Source organism: Mastigoproctus giganteus, chromosome 9 (genome assembly GCF_048544385.1).
Source record: "Mastigoproctus giganteus isolate SK-2022 chromosome 9, ASM4854438v1, whole genome shotgun sequence".
Taxonomy (NCBI): Eukaryota; Metazoa; Arthropoda; class Arachnida; order Uropygi; family Thelyphonidae; genus Mastigoproctus; species Mastigoproctus giganteus.
In genome coordinates this window covers 119,451,599-119,468,131 of record NC_143583.1, presented here as the reverse complement: position 1 = coordinate 119,468,131, position 16,533 = coordinate 119,451,599, and positions in this window count along the sequence as shown.

Here is a 16,533-nt window from a genome sequence, read left to right as displayed (position 1 = left end):
GTTATTAATCCTTTTCGATAGTCAGTTATATTTTGATGACATTCTGTTCATGTTGCAATTTACAAGACCTCCCATTACTTACAGCACAAATTACATATGCCCTGCCAGTGAACAATGTGGCTGGCCAGTATTTGGTAACAATAAGACAATCAGTAGTAACAGTAGTTAACAGTTTCTCCACCACCCTTCATACAGAGAAAAATCCCTGAAATTATACCGCAAAAGCAACCTTTTCATCATCTTGGTTGTGAAAATAGTAGTCACAAAGAGAGAATTTTAGAGAGTTGATGGTCAGCTTAGAGAGGATAACTAGCATGTTTATGGTATCTTTTCAAACCATTCCATCAAAGTTTGGTCAACTACAGAGGTGGTAATTTTAAGGAGACAGTCACTACTATGGGTTTTATGGTGTCTGTGTATTAATAATTTCAAGGAAAGCTGATGTAAGAAAACCAATCTTGTTTAGCATCATCTGTTATGAATGCAGCTGTGAAAAATCCACTTTTCTACTCAAAAAATGATAGCAAATAAAATAAATAATAAAATAAAAAACTTGTCACCTGATTTCATTTAGATGTTGTCCAACCTTTATTTAATAAATTCAATGGTTTTATTGCTCGAAGTAGAATAAACATTCTGTTCCCACAAGTTGCCTCTATATCCCACTACTTATAAACAGAAAGCAACCCCAAAAGACAAGTACATCTCAAAAATACAGGACTATCTTTTGCATTAGCCCCTGTCTTTTCCATTAGGTAATTTTTGTATGCCCTGTGCCCTGTACCCAGGGCATACAAAAATTACCACCATTTGTAATTACCACCTGAGAAAAAACAGAAGCCAAAAAAGTATAATTCAAATAGATTTCAATAATTTTGTTTTGACAATAAAATTGTATAAATCAAATGATGAAAGCCTCGTCAATACATTCGGCCCTGGAGGGATTGTGGAAGGCTCATGGGGTAGAATTTTTCTCAGTATGGTCTGTGCTTGTTAACAGGAGAAAATGCTTCTACAGGGATGGGATACACTTAAATAAAAGGAGTGTAAGAGCATTTGCTGATGCTATCGAGGCAGTGTTAAGGCGGGGTGGAAACCTGCGAGCTTGGTGGGATTTCCAGACTAAAAGGTTAATAGTAGCAAGAGGCAGAGGCGAAAGTGATTCTTGCACTATTTCTATTAGAATGAGCAGTGGCCTGGAGAGTGGGGTGCTCGGGGGTTTAGTGGTGGGAGTCATCATGAAACAAATAAATACATGAGTAATGTTAGGGTAACTAAGAATAAGAATAGGTGCATCTATACTCGCATGTACACCAATGCTAGAAGTATAGTAAATCATTTTGATGAATTTGAAGTGCTGATCAGGACATCAAAGGCAGATATTGTTGGAATATCAGAGACATGGTGTCACACAGATATAAGAACTTGTGGGTTGGTCACTTGCACACTAGCAAGACTTTTGTAGATTTACTGGATGATTGTTTTCTGCAGCAGCATGTTCAAGAGGCAACCAGAGAGTGTAATAATACTCATTATTTGGTTATCAGCTATGATTATTCGTGCATTAAGAATTTGCAGGTAAAGGAACCACTAGGTGGCAATGATCACAGTGTACTGATGTGAAATTTACTTAAAGATATAATTACCATCAGGGGTAAAGGGAAAGGTTTCTGCTGTCGTTGTTGTTGTTTGGTTTTTAGGAGCATTAGCAACTAAGGCCATATTGCTCCGGGGATATGTGGTGGTCATTCTCTGACCTTTCCGCATCCTCCGTATTTGGTAAAGGTTTCTGCTTCTGTAAAGGTAACTACAGTGGTCGCAGACAGTTTTTAAATTCTGTACAGTGGGATCAACTGACGATTACCAACAGCAAATTCTAAGTGGGAAGCATTCAAGGAACTAATCGTGGAAGCTTCTAGGCTTTTCATTCCTATTCAGAAATATTGTTCAGGGTTTATGCCTAAATGGAGATCAGATGAATTAATGAGACTCATGGTAGAGAAAAAAAATAATGGGATGCATTTAATTTTCAGGCAAGACAGATACCTATGGTACATATAAGCTATCCCAGAGGTTCCCAAACTTTCTTGGTTCATGGCACCCTTGTGTTTATAGATCACCACAAAATTAAAACCATATGCTACAATGGATGCCGTACACCTTTTTATAATGAAATAAATGTATAAATTTCAAAAAAATAAAAATAATAATAATAATTTTAAGTAACTTAAACAGAAATTACACGGCACCCTAGCGTGCCACGGTACCCCGGTTGAAAACCACTGAGCTAGCCTGTAATCAAGTTACAAAGGATATTAGATAAGCGAAGGCAGATAAGAAATCTTCAGCAAAGGATGCTAAAAAAAATAGCAAGGACTTCTTTACTTATATAAACTCTAAAAGGAAGTAGATGAATCAGATTAGTCCACTTGATATCAATGGTTTAAATGTTGATGATCCTGCTCAGATAGCTGATAATCTGAATGAGTAATTTCCATCTCCATTCACACGAGGAATTATTAAGGGAGGAAGACCATGAAAGTTTATCAATCTGTAACAGGTTACTTAATGATTTTGTAATAACTGAGAGCAAAGTGGAGGAGAAATTGTTGAAGTTAAACATAAGAAAGGCACCTGGGGTGGATGGAATCTATCCAATTATATTAAAGGAGACAGCAAAGGAAGTACACAAACCCTTAGTCATAATTATGAGAGCATCCTTGGACTGAAGGAAAGTCCCCACAGATTGGAGATGTGCAAATGTATCTATAATTCATAAAGTGGATCTAAGTGTGACATGAGTAATTAGACACCAGTTAGTTTAACTTCCAATCCAGGAGAAAATAATGGAATCACTGGTTAAAGAAGCATTGCAGGATCATCTAGACAAGAGTGAAGTAATAATTCAGACACAGCATGGGTTTGTTAAGGGAAAACCTTGTCTGACAAATTTGATTGAATACTATGATGTGGTTACAAAGGAACTGGATGGAAAAAATTATTTTGTCATCAAATACTTGGGCTCTTCGGGGATTAATGTTATTAGTGGAGTCCCCCAGGGTTCGGTGTGGGCCCACTGTTATTTTGTATATTTATTAATGATATTATTATTAGCTACATGGGGTATGTGTGTGTGTGTGTGTGTGAGAGAGAGGGGGGGAGAGGGGGGGAGAGAGGGGGAGAGAGAGAGAGAGAGAGAGAGAGAGAGAGAGAGAGAGAGAGAGAGAGAGAGCCAAAAGTAGAAGGGAATCACCAAGAAAGAGAAGAATGATGATATCCAGCTCAGGAACCTAGGTGCGCCAAGCCCATACTCACCAGATGTGAGCCTCTGGGGTTATTGACGAAGGTATATCAGGCTTAATGTCGAAGTTTGCAGCTGATACAAAGGTTGGTAGGGTTGTTAATGAAGTAATGGCAGTGTGCTACTGCAACAGGATATAGAAAAGTTAGGAAGATGGGCTAAGAAGTGATATCTGCAGTTTAACATTGCCAAATGCAGAGTACTGCATATGGGTAGCAGTAACCCAAAAGAAACGTACCGTGTGGCACTACACTCAGGGAGGTGGAGAATGAAAAAGACCTGGAGGTAATTGTGCAGTCAGATATAAAGTTCTCTGAGCAGTGCAGATGGGCTACCAGAGCAGGTCATGGAGTTTTGTCAATGATATACAGGAATTTTGTTAGCAGAGAAAAGGAGGTGATTATCTCTTTGTATAAGGCAATGGTCAGGCCATACCTTGAGTACTGCATATAGGTCTGGAGGCCTCATTTTAGTTGTTGTTGTTATTTGGTTTTTAGGAGCATTAGCAACTAAGGCCATATTGCTTCGGCCTCATTTTAGGAAGGATATAGAGTTGATTGAGCATGTACAGTGAAGGGCAACAAGACTGGTGAGGGGAACGAAGGAGTCCTCTTACCAAGAAAAGCTTAAGTTCTGAAAATTACAGCAGCCGGAGACAAGGCACCTGCGAGGTGATCTGATTGAGGTGTATAAGGCCTTGAATGGGTTAAGTATGCTGAATTGTGATGGGGTTCTTGCAATTACTCAGATTACGAAGCTGAAGGGGCATAAATTGAAATTGAGGAAAGAAAGTTGTAGAATAAATGTGCAGAAATTTCCCTTTAGCTAGTGGGTGGTTAACTGCCGGAACAAATTTCCATCTGTCATTGTGGAAATTAATAGCTTCAATAAATTCAAGGAGGAATTGGACAAACTTTTAGAGGGAATGGATGTGTGAATTTTTTTTTTTTTTTTTCTTTGGCTGATGCTACATAAGCTCATACACTTGCTTTCTTGCATCACATGCCTTCTTTACTATTACTAAAGGTCTTCTAACTGAGCTCCCATCTTATGGATTGCCAACTGTTTTTAGGTATCCAGTTTCCTCTCTGTATACTAATTGTTTGTGATAGTGGATAGTGCTGTCTTCTTACTTCTCCACTAATGCTGGTGTTTCCCATGTTTAATTCTTTCTCCCACTCTTCTCCTCTTCTATATTTATGATCTTCTTCTATTGACTGGAATCCTATCCACACAACATGCACTTTACAGTTTTAGAAACCTTGTCCTGAACAAATAGCTTCAACTACTCAAATATCTGCCAACAATTCTATAAACGCTGATCTCCAGGTAATTCTTCAGTGGAGCAACGAAAACTTGGTTAAATTTAATCCCTCTAAAACTCGGTCCTTGGTAATTTCTCACAAAAAAAGAAGTCTACTTCTTTCCCCAGCTTTGATGAATGACAGATTTCTAGGCAGGATCACATATCTCTACTAGATATTAACCTAACTTCTAATCCCTCATGGCATAAGCACATCACAAATACTGCTTTCTGTGCATCCAAAAAACTGGATTTTCTGTTTGACTTTCAACATTACTTTTCTTCTAAACAACTACTCACTCTATATAAATCTGAAATCTGCCCTACTGCAGAACATTGTTCTTATATCTGGATTGGTGCCTTCAAAACTTTTCTATAGCTTCTAGACTCCAGTCAAAAGAAAGCAGTGATGTTAAATAATGACTCATCTCTTACAAAGTCTCTCCACTCTCTGTCTCATACACATTCAGTTACTTCTCTGGGCTTTGTTCTTCTGAATTGCTATCTGTAATTCCCCCACTCTCTTCCACTCAGTCCACATACAAACGTCCCAACCGGTCAACATCTATTCACTATCCAACTGTACACTAATAGAATCAAGCTTTTCTCTTCCTCATTTATTCCTTCAACTACTATTTCATGGAACAACCTTCCTTCACATGTATTTCCTGATAATAACAATATACAGATATTCAAATCTACTGTCAACAAGTATCTTCTGTCATCTCAACCTTCAACTCGTGCAGGGTACTAAGTACTATAGATACTAATACCTTTTGTGTTTGGTATTTTCACAAAAGAAAATCTGGGGGGGGGGGGGGGTAGCAGCATCTCTAACAGTTAAACTCTCTGGCTTCATGACATTGAAGCATCTCACTGGTATCCAATGGCTGAAGTGCATACAAATGCTACACTCTCTGGGGCTTCCACGTTGACTGGCTGGTGTCAAATTGTTGACACCGGCCAGTTTTTCAATTTACATTTCACTTGCTAACTGGTTCGAAACATGGCAGAAAGCATTTTATTTTAAATAAAAAAATTAAATATACATTTTTAATATAAAAAATAGATTTTTCACAGTCGTCATAACAGATTAAAACTAAACGTGGCATCAAAAATTAAACAATTTTGAATTATTTCCTGCAATTTTTAAAATCACACCTGCACAGGGCACTTAAAAACTCTGCCTAGAAGAGTAACAATTATTTGCGCAATCGATTACAGTTAACTTGGCTTGCAAGTTTTCTGAGGAACACATGTGCATCCAGAAAAAGTTACTCATTGTTAACCTTAAAATCAGCAAAAAATAATTCAAAATTGCTCACTTTTTTTCCATGCCACCTTTATTTTCAATCTATTATGAACACAGCTATGAAAAATCCAGTTTTCTATTCAAAAAATATATGTTTAATTAAAAAACACACACACACATATATATATATATTTTTTTTTTTTAAATATCCCACCTCTGCAGCACTTTTAGACATGCACTTTACATGGATTTTTTATCATCACCTTTATTTGGGTGAGCAAAATATAAATCGAAAATCCTTATTTACTGTCCGAGTGAAATGTAAATCAAAAACCCACATGTTTCAACAATTGGATAGCAACCAGGGCATGTAACAATCAAGATGAGACAAAAAACATAAAGACTTTGATAATTGTAATATAAACATAAATACTTTGATAATTGTAGACGAGATGCAAGTAGTTTTAAATTCTTATTTTTTAGCACATGGATTTAATCAAGAATAGGCTTACCTTCATCCTGATTTCCTCTTTGCACAATGACTATCAGAGATTTTTTTGCAATTTTCAAAGGAGAAATTAAAGAAAACACTTTTGCTGAAAGGAATTGAGAATTTCAGCTGTGTGGACTGAGTATAAAAGAACTTGGAATCACTTAAATTGTGTGAAATTAAAATCGTTCCCTTTAACCTTTACAACAGTTATCTCTTTAGACATGTGTACATTAATAAATTATGATCATTATGTCAATGATTCTTTAATGCAAAGCTCAGTATGACACAACACACACATGATCTTTCAACAGTAGCATGTAAGTTGCAAAAGTGAAAGAGGGACTCTTTGTGGAACCTCAATCTTCAATAGGATGAAAGCATAAAAAAATGCCTAAGTGTATTAGAACTAAAAGCATGGCAGGTTCTCAAATGGGTTTGTGAAAACTTTTTGGGTTACCACACGTCTCCTGCATACAAAGATATAGGGAGGTATCTACAAAGATGATAATTGGGGTATCTATTAAGACAGTGGAAAATGGCTATCAAAGATTCTGTAATACACCGACGAGTCAAAACATTATGACAAGCGAGTCGTAATACAAATCGAAACAACTGCAGGTGAACTACAGCACATGCGTGGGTCAGGACACAGTATACAAAACACCTGATACTGTTAATCAGTGTTATACTGTTAATCAGTTTTACTGATTAACAGTATAACACTGATTAACGGAGCTGGTTAATCAGTAACACTGATTAACCAGCTCCGTTAATCAGTGTTACTCTTATTCTTCATATGGGAAAAGTAGCGGACTTAAGCGAGTTTGACAAAAGCCAAATTGTAATGGCCAGACGACTGGGTCAGAGCATATCCGAAACAGCACAGCTGGTGTGGTTCTCACAGTCAGCCATGGTTAGTATCTACCAAAAGTGGTCCAAGGAGGCAAAACCCATGCACTACCGGCGAGGTGTTGGACGACTATGGCTCATCAATGCTTGAGATGAGCGAAGGCTCTCCAGGATGGTACGTGGCAACAGAAGTGTGACTGTGGTCCAACTTGCCGGTAATTAGAATGCTGATAATGGGAGTAATGGGTCACAACACAGTACATCGAATCCTGCTGAAAATGGGGCTGTGTAGCCACAGGCCGCACCGAGTGCCCATGCGACAGTGCCTACAACGGGCACGCAAGCATCGAAACTGGACCTTGAGTGATTGGAAGAAGGTAGTCTGGTCCGATGAATCACATTTCTTGTTGACTATGTGGATGGGCAGGTACGTCTGCGTCGTTTACCTGGGGAAGTGATGGCGTCTGGATGAAAACCGTGGAACAAAAACAAGCCAGTGGCGGCAGTGTCATGCTTTGGGCGATGTTCTGCTGGGATACCGTCCAGTCATCCATGTGACAGGCACTCTGACATCTTCTACCTACATAAACATCGTTGCTGACCAGGTACACCCTTTCATGGAACAGTCTTCGCCTCTGGCGGTGCCGTCTTTCAGCAGGATAATATGGCATGCCACAAGACATTTAGAAATCTTGAGAAACCAGATACCACAAGAAACCAAATACCAGATACCACAAGACACATTTAGAAAAAGTGGCATCAAAAATGATTTTGAATTATTTCCTGCAATTTTTAAAATTGCACCTGCACAGGACACTTAAAATCTGCCTAGAAAAGTAACAATTATTTGTGCAATCGATTACAGTTAAGTAGGCTTGCAAATTTTTTGAGGATCACATGTGCCAGAAAAAGTTACTCATTTTTCACCTTAAAATCAGGAAAAAAAGGGCAAAGGCAGATTATGAGAAATCCTTGACAAATTATGCAAAGAAAAACAGCACTTCCCTCCTCCACAGAGTTCTTTACCTATGTAAACTCTAGAAGGAAAGGGATGAATCAGATTGGTCCACTGGATATTGATGGTTCAACTGTTGATCCTGCTCAGGTGGTTAACAAACTAAACAAGTATTTTGCATCTACATTCACACATGAGGAGTTATACAGGAAGAGGAATGCCAGAGGTGAAGTAAACTCTGGCAGTGAACAAGATGATTTTGTAATAACTGAGAGGAAAGTGGAGGAGAAATTGTTGAAGATAAACATAAAAACAGGCACCCGGGGTGGATGGGATCTATCCAGTTATATTAAAGGAAGCAGCAAAGGAAGTAAGCAAACCCTTAGCCATAATTATGAGAGCTTCTTTGGACTCAGGGGAGGTACCCGTAAACTGTAGATTTGCAAATGTGACCCCAATTCACAAAGGAGGATCAAAGGCTGACACAAGTAATTATAGACCTGTGAGTTTAACTTCTGTACCAGAAAAATTAATGGAGGCACTGGTTAAAGAAGCATTGCAGGATCATCTAGACAAGACTTCAGTTATAGCTCAGACACAGCATGGTTTTGTTAAGGGAAAGTCTTGCCTGACCAATTTGATTGGATACTATGATGCAGTCACAAAAGAACTGGATGCAGGGAATAACTTTGATATTATATATTTGGATCTTAGAAAGGCTTTTAATACTGTTGCACATGGAAGCCTGCTGCACAAATTGGAGCAGATTGGAGCAGTGTGGCATTGGAGGCAAATTGCTGCTATAGATAAAGGGATGGTTGAGGGGGAGAAGACAGAGAGTGGTAATCAATGGACACTGCTCATCATGTACTAACGTTATTAGTGGAGTCCCTCAGGATTCAGTGTTGGGTCCATTGTTGTTTTCTGTATTTATAAATGATATTGATGATGGTATATCAAGCTTAATGTCCAAGTTTGCAGACAATACAAAGATTGGCAGAGTTAAGGACACTACTGACAGTATGATCCTGCATCACAATCTGGAAAGGTTGAGCAGATGGGCTGAGAAGTGGCAAATAAAGTTTAATATTGACAAATGTAAAGTATAAATATGGGAAACAGCAACCCCAGAGCAACGTATCAACTCTGTGGTACTACGCTGACAGTGGTAGAGAATGAAAAGGATCTGGGGGTAATTGTGCAGCCAGATATGAAATTCTCTGAGCAGTGCAGACGGAGTGCAAGAGTAGCTCATGGTATCTTATCAATGATATACAGGAATTTTTCTAGCAGGGATAAGGAGGTGATTATTCCCTTATATAAGGCAATGGTCAGGCCACACCTTGAGTACTGTATACAGGTCTGGAAGCCTCATTTCAAGAAGGATGTAGAGCTGCTGGAACGAGTACAGAGAAGGGCAACAAGATTAGTGAATGGAACAAAGGGTTGCTCTTACGAAAAAAGGCTTAAGTTTTGCAAATTACAGTGTCTGGAGACTAGGCACCGGCGAGTTGATCTGATAGAGATGTATAAAACCTCAATGGTTTGAGCATGCTCAATGCTGATGGGATTCTGCCTCTCGCTCAGAATAATCACCTGAGAGGACATTAATTCAAATTGAGGAAAGACAGATGTAGAATAAATGTGTGGAAATTTGTCTTTAGCCAGCGGGTAGTTGGTTGGTGGAACAGACTTCCATCCCTTGTTGTGGAAGTTGATAGCCTAAATAAATTTAAGGCTCAGCTGGACAGGTACTTTGAATGAACAGATGGTTGAAATGGGAGTGGTTTTTTTTTGGCTGATGCTGCATAAGCTTGCTTTCTTGCATCATATGCCTCTACTAAAGCTAATGCTAAAATGCTAATGAAGGGGATGAAATCCTTGGATCCACTTGATACAGATGATGACCCTACTTAGGTTGATGGCAAGCTGAATAAGTTATGCATCTACATTCACACATGAGGAATTCTTTAAGGATGTCAGAAGTTTATCAAACTCTACCAGGGAGCAAAATGATTTTGTAATAACTGAAATGAAAAATTGCTTAAGTTAAACATAAGAAAGGCACCTGGGATTGATGGAATCTATCCATAAGGGAGATAGCAAAGGCGGTAAGCAGACCTTTAGCTATAAATGAGAGCGTCCTTGGATTCAAGGAAAGTCCCTGTGGATGAGATGTGTAAATGTATTTCCAATTCACAAAGAAAGAACAAAGGATGATTAGAGACTTATTAGCTTCACTTATGTGCCAGAGAAAATAACGGAGTCATTAGTTAAAATAAGTAATTCACTGAAATGTAATAAGAAACAATACATGGCATTTTGAATACAATTATTGGTATACATAACGGAGCCGGCCGGGCTAGCCGGGTGGGTAAAGTGCCTGCCTGGCAACCCAAAGGTCGCGGGTTCGAATCCCGCCTCGGGCTTGGATCAAAGTACTGCAAAAACCTTGGAAGGTGCATTATGGCCACAGAAGCCGATGCGCCAATAACTACCAAACAACAACAACAGCATACATAACGGAGAAGGAAATTTGGTACATTACACAATTACACTTTATCAAACAAACACAACAAATATGACTGATGCTGATAAAGCTATATCAGGTACTATCCCAGAGTAGTCAGACAGAAAATTCAAAGTAAAGGGGGGGTGGCAATCACTGACTGCAAATTGCTTAATAAAGGGGGGGGGGGAACTAGTATATACACAAATAACAACGGAATAGGGGTGCATTTAACAAGGATGGTGAAAAACAGTTGCACAAAAGCATACACTCTCTGCAAATAAATCTTTGTATTGACTAAATTTTAAAGTGGATAGCACAAGAGGTTTTATATTTAGATAGTAATCTTGGTTAATGTGTAATGATATAAGAATTACATAAGCAAATTTGCAATCACAACTAAATAATTCATTTAAAATAATTAAAATTAATAAAAAGATAGAAAGTAGAAAAATTAATAAAAGATAGAAAGAAAGAATATATATATAAATAAATTATCATAAACCAAAATATATATGTTATGCTATCAAGAAGCCCCAATATGATTATGGTTTAAAGAACATAGCATTTCGATTAACCAGACAGTTCAGTGGAAGTTCAGCAAATTTTTTTACAAAATTATTTATTTTAAATTTGGTAGCATATTATATTTTATACGTCTAAACTGAATGGCAGAAGCCACTGCCATTCAATTTAGATTCAGTTTGAGAATATCTTTGAGACTGAAGTGGACAATGAATATATATGGCATGACCACCTCAAAGCCCTAACTCGATAATGTGCAACACAGCACACCAGGGAATTATAAAACAAATGATTTCTCAACTAGTGGACAATGTCAACAGTTGTAGAATAGATGAACAGAAATTTGACTTTAACCAGAGGGTAGTTGATTGCTGGAACAAACTTCCATCTGCCGTTGTGAAGTTGATAGCCTAAATAAATTCAAAGAAGAACTAGACAACATTTTGAAGCAAACTGGATGGGTGAAACAGAAAGTTTTTTTTGTTTTTGTCTTTTCAGCTCTGAACATTTCAATACAGACCTCATTTATACTACAAGAGGCAACCTTCCAAATATCAGAAGAGGACATAACTGTGTAATCCCAGTCATTATTATTTTTTTTGTGATGCTATATAAGCTTCTTTTCTTACATCATATGACAGGTGGAATAGGACCAGGGTATGTTACCCTCTGTAGCAGAGTGGTCAGGTGCTGGAGTAGAACAGAGGTTAGCATTAGCATAGGCATATGATGCAAGAAAGCAAGCTTATGCAGAATCAGCCAAAGAAAAAAAAAAAAAAAAAAAAAACCCTTCCACTTCACCCCTCCGTTCGTTCGAAATACCTGTCCAGCTGAGCCTTAAATTTATTTAGGCTATCAACTTCCACAACAAGGGACAGAAGTCTGTTCCACCAACCAACTATTCACTGGCTAAAGGCAAATTTCCGCACATCTATTCTTGCTCAATTTGAATTTATGCCCTCTCAGGTGATTATTCTGAACGAGAGGAAGAATCCCATCAGCATTGAGCATGCTCAAACCATTCAAGGCTTTATACACCTCTATCACATCACCTTGCCGGTGCCTAGTCTCCAGACACTGTAATTTGCAAAACTTAAGCCTTTCTTCGTAAGAGCACCCCTTTGTTCCATTCACTAATCTTGCTGCCCTTCTCTGTACTCGTTCCAGCAGCTCTACATCCTTCTTGAAATGAGGCCTCCAGACCTGTATACCGTATTCTAGGTACAGTCTGACCATTGCCTTATACAAGGGAATAATCACCTCCCTATCCCTGCTAGAAAAATTCCTGTATATCATTGATAAGACACCATGAGCTACTCTTGCTGCCCGTCTGCACTGCTCAGAGAACTTCATATCTGCCTGCACAATTATCCCCAGGTCCTTTTTATTCTCTACCACTGTCAGTGTAGTACCACAGAGTTGATACGTTGCTCTGGGGTTGCTGTTTCCCATATGTAGTACTTTACATTTGTCAATGTCAAACTTCATTTGCCACTTCTCAACCTTTCCAGATCCTGTTGCAGTAGCACAGCGTCAGTAGCGTCCTTAACAACCCTGCCAACCTTTGTATCGTCTGCAAACTTGGACATTAAGCTTGATATACCATCATCAATATCATTTATAAATACAGAAAACAACAATGGGCCCAACACTGAACCCTGAGGGACTCCACTAATAACATTAGTCCACGATGAGCAGTGTCCATTAATTACCACTCTCTGTCTTCTGCCACTCAACCATCCCTTTATCTATAACAATTTGCCACCAATGCCACACTGCTCCAATTTGTGCAGCAGTCTTCCATGTGCAACAGTATCAAAAGCCTTTCTGAGATCCAAATATATAATATCAAAGTTATTCCCTGCATCCAATTCTTTTGTGACTACATCATAGTATCCAATCAAATTGGTCAGGCTAGACTTTCCCTTAACAAAACCATGCTGTGTCTGAGCTATAACTGAATTCTTGTCAAGATGATCCTGCAGTGCTTCTTTAACCAGTGCTTTCATTACATTTCCTGGAACAGAAGTTAAACTCAAAGGTCTATAATTACTTGTGTCAGCCTTTGATACTCCTTTGTGAATTGGGGTTACATTTGCACATCTCCAGTCTGTGGGTACCTCCCCTGAGTCCAAGGAAGCTCTCATAATTATGGCTAATGGATTGCTTACTTCCTTTGCTGCCTCCTTTAATATAACTGGATAGATCCCATCCACCCCCAGGTGCCTTTCTTGTATTTAACTTAAACAATTTCTCCTCCACTTTATTCTCAATTATTACAAGATCATCTAGCTCACTGCCAGTGTTTACTTCATCTATGGCATTCCCCTTCCTGAATAACTTCTCATGTGTGAATGTAGATGCAAAATATTGATTTATTTTGTTAGCTACCTGAGCAAGGCCATGAACAGTTGAACCATCGATGCTATATAAGCTTCTTTTCTTGCATCATATGACAGGTGGAATAGGACCAGGGTATGTCAGTCTCTGTAGCAGAGTGGTCATGAGCGGGAGTGCAGTAGCACATGCTCCTTGACTAGAACAGAGGTTTGAACCTGTGACTGCTAAATACGGTCCATCTGTCAACCCACACTGGGCCAGCATGGGTTGGCAGATGCATTTCCCTCAGCATGAATTGTTGAGGAGGCTTCCAATCTGCAGTGGGTTTATAATGGCTGCATTTTACTTTTTTTTTGTGTGTGCCAGGGGCAAACGTTGACGATGTTGTAGAGCATATATATTTTTAAGGGCACAAAAGGTGATATCGTTGTACATGTTGGCACTAATGATATTAAGTGTAGGAGATCTGCTGATTTATTAAACAATTATAGGTCAATGGTGAAAAAAAGTTGCGAGTTAGGGTTAAATATAAAAGTGTTTGCAATCCTGCCCAGACACGATAGGAGGGAGTATACGATGAGAGCCTTGTCGATCAATTCGGCCCTGGAGAGATTGTGCAGGACTCAAGGGGTAGACTTTTTCTCAGCCTGGTCTGTGCTTGTTAACAGGAGAGAATATTTCTACAGGAATGGGATACACTTAAATAGAAAGGGCGCAAGAATATTTGCTAATCCTATCGAGGCAGTGTTAAATGAGTCTGAAAACTGCTTGTTTGTTTGGATTTTTTTGGCACATTAGCAACTAAGGCTATAATGCGCCAAGACTATTGAAAACTGCTAGCTTGTACATGGACTAATAGATTAACAGTAGCCATTGGCAGAGGTGAAAGTGATTCTTGCACTGCTTCTATTGGAATGAGCAACAGCCTGGAAAACAAGGTGCAGAAGATTTCAGACTGCTGGGAGTCATTGCGGAATAAGTAAATACATGTGCTGTGTTAGGGTAGCTAAGAATAGGAACAGGTGCATGTATACTTGCGTGTACACCAATGCTAGAAGTTTGTAAATAAATTTGAGGTGTTGGTCAAAACATCAAAGGCAGATATTGTTGAAATATCAGAGACGTGGTGTCACACAGTTATATAAGAAATGCAGAACTGGAATTTGGGGAGTACAATGTGTACAGGAAGGATAGACAGAATAGGAAGAAAGGATGGATTATGCTATTAGTTAAGAAACACATATCAATTCGGCCCTGGAGAGATTGTGCAGGGCTCATGGGATAGAGTTTTTCTCAGTGTGGTCGGTGCTTGTTAACAGGAGACATTGCTTCTACAGAGATGGGATACACTTAAATAGAATGGGTACAAAAATATTAGCTGATGCTATCAAGGCAATGCTAGGTGTGTCAGAAAACTGCTAGCTTGGGGGATTCACAAACTAATAGATTAACAGTAGCCACAGACAGAGGTGGAAATGATTCTTGCACTGCTTCTATTGGAATGAGCAGCAGCCCGGAAAGCCAGTTGATGAGGATTTCAGGAACTGCTAGGGGGTCATGAAACAAGTAAATACATGGTTATTTTTGGTTATTTGGTTTTTTTTTAGGAGCATTAGCAACTAAGGCCATATTGCTCCGGGATATGCGGTGGTCATTCCCTGACCTTTCCACATCCTCCGTATTTGGTGGTGACAGGCTCGAACCTCGGTCTAATCAAGAAGCGTGTGCTACTGACTGCTGCTCCTTCCCACCTGGCTACGGAGGCGCCCAGTAAATACATGGGCTATGTTAGAGTAACTAAGAGTAAGAACAGGTGCATGTATACTTGCATGGGAGATGTGCAAATGTATCTCCAATTCACAAAGGAGGATCAAAGGGTGAGATGAGTAATTAGAGACCTGTTAGTTTCACTTCTATACCAGGGAAAATAATGGAGTCACTGGTTAAAGAAGCATTGCAGGATCATCTAGACAAGACTACAGTAATGGTTAATACACAGCATGGGTTTGTTAAAGGCAAGTCCTGTCTGACCAATTTGATTTGATACTATGATGTGGTCACAAAGGAAATGAATGTCAAAAATAATTTTGATATCATATACTTAGATTTCAGGAGATCTTTTGATACTTTTGCACATGGAAGACTGCTGTACAAATTGGAGAGGTATGGCATTAAGGGTTAGTTGCTGCAATGGATAAAGGGATGGTTGAGTGGGAGACGATAGAGAGTGGTAATCAATAGACACTGCTCTTCAAGGATAAATGTTATTAGTGGAGTTCCCCAGGGTTCGGTGCCGGGCCCATTGTTGTTTTGTGTAATCATCAATGATATTGATGAAGGTATATCAGGATTAATGTCCAAGTTTGCAGATGATTGGCAGGGTTGTTAATAACAGTAATGACAGTATGCTGCTGCTGCTGCAACAGGATCTGGAGAAGTTGGGTGGATGGGCTGAGAAGTGGCAATTGAAGTTTTAACATTGACAAATGCAAAGTACTGCATATGGGTAGCAGTAATCCCAGAGAAATGTACCAACTATGTGGTACATTTTGTTACACTCAGGGTAGTGGAGAACAAAAGAGACCTGGGGGTAATTGTGTAGTCAGATATGAAGTTTTCTGAGCAGTGCAGACAGGCTGCCAGAGTAGGTCATGGGGTCTGTCAATGATATTGTGAGCAGGGATAAGGACGTGATTATTCCCTTGTATAAGGCAATGGTCAGGCCACACCTTGAGTACTGCATACAGTTCTGGAAGCTTCATTTTAAGGAGGATGTAAAGTTGCTAGAGTGAGTACAGAGAAGGGCAACAAGACTGGCAAAAGGGAACAAAGGGGTGCTCTTATGAAGAAAGGCTTAAGTTCTGCAAATTGCAACTTCTGTAGATTAGGCACTTGCGAGGAGATCTGATTGAGGTGTATACGGCCTTGAATAGATTGAGGAGGCTCAATGCTGATGGGATTCTTCCTCTTGCTCAGATTACGAACCTGAGGGGACATAGATTCAAA